The sequence below is a fragment of the Eleginops maclovinus genome, chromosome 16 (assembly GCF_036324505.1).
Source record: "Eleginops maclovinus isolate JMC-PN-2008 ecotype Puerto Natales chromosome 16, JC_Emac_rtc_rv5, whole genome shotgun sequence".
Lineage (NCBI taxonomy): Eukaryota > Metazoa > Chordata > Actinopteri > Perciformes > Eleginopidae > Eleginops > Eleginops maclovinus.
This window is the reverse complement of record NC_086364.1, coordinates 18,313,788-18,321,461: the sequence shown is the minus strand read 5'-3', so window position 1 is coordinate 18,321,461 and position 7,674 is coordinate 18,313,788. Positions and strand designations below refer to the sequence as shown.

The window sequence follows — 7,674 nt, the reverse complement described above, 5'->3', positions numbered from 1 at the left end:
ACTTTGAGTGTGTGGTTTCGTGAATTGTGTTTAGTGTTTTGAGAAAATGAGCTCTGCTTTCAAAAAAATGTTTTAGCAATGAAAAAAAAACCGTAAAGTCAACCTTTTTAGTGAATCATAGTTATGCTAGTTATCTTTGTACGTGCTGAATTGAAGCTATAGCCACTCATACAGTTGCAGAATTGATGTTTTTGCTCCTCATGTAAAAGACTTCATCAGGTCCTTTGCATTTATTGGAATATCAGTTTAAAAGAAATGCATGGATGCACCGAAAAACACAATGTTTCCTTTTTTTCTATTTCAAGATCCACCTGTTTGAGGAAAACCTGTTTATGTGAACTTATACTACTGAGCTGAGAAATAAAAATACACATTGAGACTGAAGCACAAAAGCATGTTAAACCCTCTGTGCAACCTCTTTCCCCCTTAAATGCATCTTTTTTCAAAAAAAATAGTAGTTTAAAATCACCAAATGAGCTTTGGCAAAGCATTTCTGTGGTTTTCAAGCCTGGCCACACACCGAGTCAAAACTTCGGGTAGCTAGTGTTAAGGAATGCATGCCTAAACATGTCTGAAGCAAATACCTCTGCAGTGCAGGAGTGTACAGATGAGCAAACTTGCATAACAAAACACCCATCCACAGACCCCTAATCACACCACAGATGAGTAAACGCATTCGGTCAGAAGTCTAACTCCTAAAAAGGGAGGATTTGAATATGAATGTAGTATATATAAAATCTTTTTAAAACAAAAAGTAAATCCTTGACACACAACGTCAAGGACATTTAGTCACAATTGAGTCCACTTAAGTATGAAATGTGAATGAAAAACACAGCTTAAGACATACGAAAAAATGGTTAACAGTTGTTAAATGATTTAGCTTATTGTGCCAAATCTGGTTTAATCATTTTAATTTCAATTGTATTTGTGTTGGCTAACATGTTGCTTAATCATGTTCTAGTGGGTACATATCTTCTTCAGGTTTCATAGATTCTGAATATAAGATTGAGCTCTCCTTAACAGCATTTACAAAATGCCAGAGGTGTATTAGTTCTCTAGCACGAGAAGACTGCCTCCTTCTGGCAATAATAAGGAGGTGAAGGTTTAGAAAAAGTCAAATGTCTGGTACCAATGAGTCCAAAAGTACCAGTAAAACAAGACTGCATCTTGTATTCTTTAATCAATCCTCTGACTGTCCATTTCTTCTAAAAGTTCGCGTCACTATGACATTTTAAAAGTCATTCGGGGAGTTCCAGTTTGAAATAAACCCGCCCTCTAATTAATGGAGGCAGTTTGTTTTCGAAAATTTGTGGAAGTCAAAATACACCTTAAGATGAATTTTTTCTCAAATAGAGTTAAAGCTTTACTAATCAGTGAAATATGTTGTTTTTGATTTGATGATTAAAACCCTACTCACTTTTGTCTTTACTGAGAAGACAGTTCCCCATAAGCTCTCAAATGCAAGTAATAATGTGTTGAAAACTAAATAAATGTTTGTGCCCTTTATGTCATCAATTTAACCATCATGATTTCCATTATTAAACAAATCCACTTCAGTGTGATCATACTTCCTGATGACCCTTTCAATTTCTGAACCACAGGTAGTTCCTGACTGAAAAGCATCTTATTGGTCGAAGGTATCCACAGTGAGCAGTTGTATGGCTGATTCAAACTTCCTTTCTTCACATCAAATGTACTGAAGATATTGTACCGTCCTTGATGGTCCATCTTTTCTTTCTGGTTGAAGGCAGGAGCTGTAAAGTTAACCTCTCCTTGGGACCAGTGGACGGTTCCAACTGGGTAAACACCATTGAACCAGCACTCAGCACGAGACTCATTTATGTTGTGGCCAGAAGTTTCAAGGCAATCTATGAACATAAAGGAATTTTAGACCGGTAATAGAAGACATTGGGATTTTTGACCCTTTTTCAAAAAATCACATAACTCACCTTGTACTTTAACATCAGTCTTGTGAAATGCCGGACCATAGTTGGATCGCAGTTTGCAGGAGTATGCTCCCTGGTCGATGGGCATCACGTTGAGGAGAGTCAGAGTGAGGGTTTGCAGTTGACGACCATATATATATTCACATTTAACCTTGGGGTCATCATGCGGCCCGTCCTTTGTACATAGACTTTTATTTCCAGCATTCCAGGCAAAGAATTTAATTTCGATCTCGCTTGATGAGCTGACATTACATGTCAGTGTCACATTTTCTCCACACCGTGCTGCCACCGGGGAAACGGTCTTTAGATTCAGCATTTGACTGACTGAAATAAGAGAGAAAGGGATGACTTTCAGTTAAAGAAGATCACATGGTCACATGTTATTGTTATGTATAACTCAAATGTAAATATAACTTTTTGGAAGTAAAGAAACTATGTTCAAGGTAACATTTTTGAGGTAGTCTCTTGACATTTTGTCCCTGTTTTAGGATATTTCAATTTGGGTCAGCTATTATACAAAAGTCTGGTAAATCATTTAGAAAATACACTTATTTAATCTATGGAAAGAATGCTACATAAGACGAATGATACCACTTTCGTGTCCGTATGATAAATATTTAACTACAACCACCAGCCAGTTAGCTTAGCTTAGTTTAGCATAACCAGTGGAAGCAGGGGTGCCCGTGGTGCTTTCCAAATGTTCAGTACAATCTACAAGCAACTCCAAAACTAACACACTTAGCAAAAAATACAATTTGAGTTTGTCCAAAACTGGAAATTATTTCAAACTGGTGGTAAAGATAGGCAGATTCCCATAATCACAAGAGAAACTGACTTAAAAAATCAATGTTAGATTATTACAGCTGGAGGTTTTCTGTTAGAATTATTTCTTAAAGAGCTCATGTGTATTCTTGTAATCATGAAGATGTGTACTACAGCATTCAAATCTGCCAATACAAAAAAAGTAAACACGTATTTATAAGTTCAAAACTATGCTTCACCTGCAATGCCTGAAATGAACCAGATGATGGAAACCCAGCCAAAAACAAGCCGTGTGCTCACATCAGAGGAGAGACTCATCCCTTTCATCTGTATAGAAATCAATATTTAACACATTAGATGAACTAGATTAAAGCCAAATAAAGACAGCTACAGCACAAAACAAGTGTGTGTATACTCACCATGCAAACACATACAGACTGTTTATGAATTTTATCCAGGGTAGATGTTGTTGGTGATAAAGTTTAGATCCACTTCATTTAATGCACTTGAGCTAAACAGGAGGTGTTGCTGGAAGAATAGTGACTGACTAAACTTCAGCTTTTGAAGGGGAATCACAAGTCTTGTGGCCTCATGTTTTCATTTGAGCAGGAGGGGACATGCCCTGGAATGGAAGCTGTTGAAGAGAAATAATGAAACTTCAGCTTCCTGTCTGCTACATTTAACCACACATCACCATGTTGATGCTTACAGTCACCCTTCTACAGATTACATATTTCAAATAGGCTCTACTTTCATACGTTATCATTATTTAGTTCTGTTTCTCAAGTTTGCATTTGATTCTTGATTATTTTTAGCCCTAAAAGGTTGTGAAACGTTCATTTTAGCAAACATTTGACGTGGTTAATACTTAATTAATCAATCCAATCCAGTAGCATTATTCCTCTTTAATTAAAGAATCTTGTCCATATTTATTAACTGTGTAAACAATTGTGTGTTTCTTTATTTAAAACAGAGGCTAGTGGAATATATTCAGAACGTTTTCTAGGTCAGTGTTGCAGTTTCCCTCAGAATTTAACCCCTTGCCCTGACAATGTCTGAACCATTTGATAGGAAGAGTTCAATTTGGCAGTTTCCACTGGTGACAATATGAGCATTACATGTTCTCCAGAAAGTGGGATGGGGCTTCAACAAATAACACCACACAAAATAACTTTCTGATAAGTTCTATTTTACATTTTTACATGTTGTATTGTTTTAATGTGATAATTTAGAAGAAGATAGATACGCCTTTTGTACCAGTTTGTTTGCTTATGGTGTAGGGAATACGCTGTTCTGCAGCTACTTAATCTCCCTCTGACTCACACCACATATGTCAGAGAGGAAATGCTAAAACAAACTGTGCTTCACTGCAGTTCTTGGTTCACTTCAAAATGACGTTAAAGCAGCCTTGGTGGCCTTTTTGTTAAGATTATTAGTTAAATACACCAAATCTTCTCCATTATCTAGCAATTGGCTTTTGATTGATCGAACACAAGTTTAGCTGCCGGCAACTTTTTCCGTCAGGGGATTTTTTTGTTGATGTGCACAGTTTGGCCAGGCTGTAATGCCAAAAGAACGAACAGTGGAAGCTGTAGCTGAATAAAAAAAGGACAATAACAAGAAGGTTTAAAAATCCTGCAGCTACACAAGCAACACGTTTTTGTGTGTCCTGCTGTCAGGAAATCAGTATTTTTGGAATTAATAATGTAGCATTTTATGTGTCTCTATTCATCACAGCAGCAACTGCATTAAGATGTATTGGATTTGACATTACTGGCACTTTCTCCCCTCTTAAGTTTTAGATTACGGAGAGATCCCACTGACTTTCTCCAGTTTTACAACAAACAGTAAAAAAGGGCTGTACTGTGTGTGAAGAAAGTGGGTCTGCTCGTAAAGATAAAAGCAAGCACTTTGCTTGTATCAGCTTGAAAGTGGTGGACAACACAAAAGTAAAGTCCACCATCTAGACATCTCAAACACATCAGCAATCCTGTATGAGGTTAGATAATCATGAAATAAAGGACTCATCAAAATAAAATTAGTGAGCAACCTTTTTGAATGTCTCTTTAATAGTTGAACCAAATCCGGTTAATTAAATGTAATCTGTATTTGCATATGTTATCCTGGTAGTAGCAACGGATTCATTGGTCTTTGTATTCACACCTGGTGTTAAAATGTGTTCTCATTATTATGTCCACATTGTGATCAGCCTTTATGAAAACAAGCTATAGCCAGAGTAGTGCTGTCACGATATCAACATTTTTGTTTCGATACCAAGAAAGGAATTGCGATTTCGATACTTTTCTTAAAAAAGGAGGAAACTGTATTAAATGTCATTATTGTGCTTGATTTCAAACCTGGAAAATAAATTCAGCCAAACAAGCTGCTTATAGTAGATGAGCTACATTATTCAAAAGTTGACATTAACTTTGAATAATAAATGGAGGAGTCTGGAATTGGAGTCTATATGTATGAGGATTAATATCAAATAGCCTTGCATAAATCTCTTTAACAGAAGAACTATAACAATATAGCTGTACTATAACCACCATTTCCAGCACGTTTACACATATAATAACCACAGTTTCACATAAAAGTATAGATTAACAGACGTGCATACTTTTTATTTGTTACTGTTACGTGCCGCCGGCAGGCTGTACTTTTGTTTCTTGCCTCCTGCTCTTTTCTCTACTCCCTGTCATTCGCTACAGCTAATCAGCAGCTGATCAGTACCTACCTGGGCATCTCTGACTGATGACTGATTGGCTCCTCTCACCCTCAGCTGACCAATCAGCACCCAGGACCAGCCATAAAGGAGACAACCAAGAAGCCTTCTCGGTCTCACTGCTGGGCTTGCTGCTGACTGGAGAGCCTCAATTTGACTGCGTGTTAAAGCATTGTGACAATTGTGTATCCTGTGCTATATGTTGTGACTGTGTGTGGTGGGAGGTGGAGGAGTTAGGTAAGTTTGGGGTACCCTTTACATCTCATCACGTAGATAACATATGTTAGACACACTAGGTTAGCGGATTGTTGCCACCCCTGTATTTTGCTTTGCCCACTTATTAGTAGTTCAGGAAGTGAGGGTTTTTGGTTGAGTTTGTTTCAGAAGATATGTAGAGATAGGCCTGGTTTTTGTTATATTTATTTCTTTTATTTGGCACAATCTCCCTTGTCTCCTCCTCCTCCTCACCTGAAGAACATTTGTTGTTCACTCTTAAGTGATTAGAAATAAACATTGTCTGTCTACATTAATCTGACTTGCTCATTAATTGGTTGTCGTGTGTTACTGTCTCCAGGTCCCCTAGACTTTAGTGGGGACGTAACAGTTACATTATATCATTTTTCTTTAAATGAAATGGATAGAAGTATATGGAATACGTTGAAGTACAATACAAAAAAATCGACATGGAGATGGCTCAATCCTGAGTAAATACTACTATTGTGGACAGTTCACAGGTAGGCCGTCAGATTGAAAGTAATCGCAACTGATTTTATGTTTTAGGTGTTTTCCTTTGTGAACACACCCTTTAAAGAGTCAACTTCCATCACATTGTTATTGGTTTTCTGGAGGGGGGGGGGGCAAATATTTTTCTGTTGATGAAAAATTGGCAAAAACAGACAGAGAAAATGCCAACAGATGCAAACATGTCTGAACAGATAACCCAGAGCAAAGAGCACACAATAAGCCCACATGTCTGCCTTGTCTTTACATGCAAGAAGTAATTTAAGATGAGGAGCAGTTGATTAATCAGTCAGCAGGTGAACGCCAGGTCCTTTGGACGCCTGGTGGACAGGTTATGAAAAGATAACCGCTGGAGTCAGGTGTAATATCAAACCGTTTTCTGAGCAAACCAAAAGGAACAAGGCTCGGTTTTTCAGAGATGAAACACTTGTTCTGTTATTTAGTTTTAGTGTCAATCTGTTCCTTTCAGGTGAAAGACAAACCAACCGAGGAGAACGCAAGCTTTTTAGTGGAGGTAGAAAAATAAAGACATTGATCAGCTCTGAACCTCCAGGAAAAGCTCTGTTTGATGTGTCAGGCTCATTTCTGTACTGTAGATCTGATGAGTGCACTATCTTCAGACCGCACAATGATTGAAAAACAATATAAAACCACATTTCCTGTACTGCACAGCATGAGGGCTGAACAAACACAGCTGCAGTGGACCCTTTTTTCTTTTCATATATTTGAGTTATTTCAAAAAATGGACTTTATTTCACAGATAACTTTAAAATATGAATTAAACTATGACTGATCCCTCTTATTTTTCTTTCCTTATTTTTGGGACTACACCACACCTGAAGGCAGATAAACAGTTTAAAGGGTTCAGGTGTTTGTTGTGACTTGAAGATTTTCTCAGGACATTTATTATCAATACAGCAGCAGCCGCTCACCCCAAGGCTTAACCCATTGTGATTGGTTAAAAGGCTCCAGTTTCTCTTTGAACTTGCAGCGTTGCTTTTAGTGAAAGTAACCTGAAGCAGGACAAAGTGTGCCAACCCTCCGTGAGTCAGTATTGTCTAAATTTCTACCTCAGTACATTTAACAAAGAACATACAACAGATAATGGGCATTAAATGGAAAAGACCCTGTGTGATGTCACTGAGTGAATGTTTGCTCAAGTGGCAGCCAGTTATTATCTTATCACTTTTGTTCAATAGTAGTCTGTGACATTGAGTGATGGAAGGTTATTTCATTATGGTACAAAACCCCTTTCCGCCCTAATGAATGAAACTACAGGCTGTTAGACGTGACAGGTCGATACGCTCCTCAAACATGAACTTGGATTTTCCCAAAATCTCCCACACGTAAATGTGTTAGGTGTTTCTTGCAAGTTTGCATTGCAAACAACTGTGATCTGTTTGAATAGACCTACATAAAAGGTGATCTTGGTCTTCCCTCAGATTTTGACCGATCAACCTCTTTTCATACAGTGTGGCGTTAAGATGGCAATGTAAATAT

At 37.7% G+C, this 7,674-nt stretch overlaps 1 long non-coding RNA gene across 1 annotated transcript; it reads right to left on the bottom strand.

Annotated features, from left to right (window-relative positions):
* Positions 1–215: 215 nt before the first annotated feature.
* Positions 216–3,360, bottom strand: LOC134878649 (uncharacterized). Its single transcript, XR_010167700.1, has 4 exons — positions 3,128–3,360; positions 2,948–3,035; positions 1,950–2,270; positions 216–1,868 (listed from the first exon to the last, which is right to left on the bottom strand). It is a non-coding gene; the product is annotated as an uncharacterized LOC134878649 (long non-coding RNA).
* Positions 3,361–7,674: the final 4,314 nt, after the last annotated feature.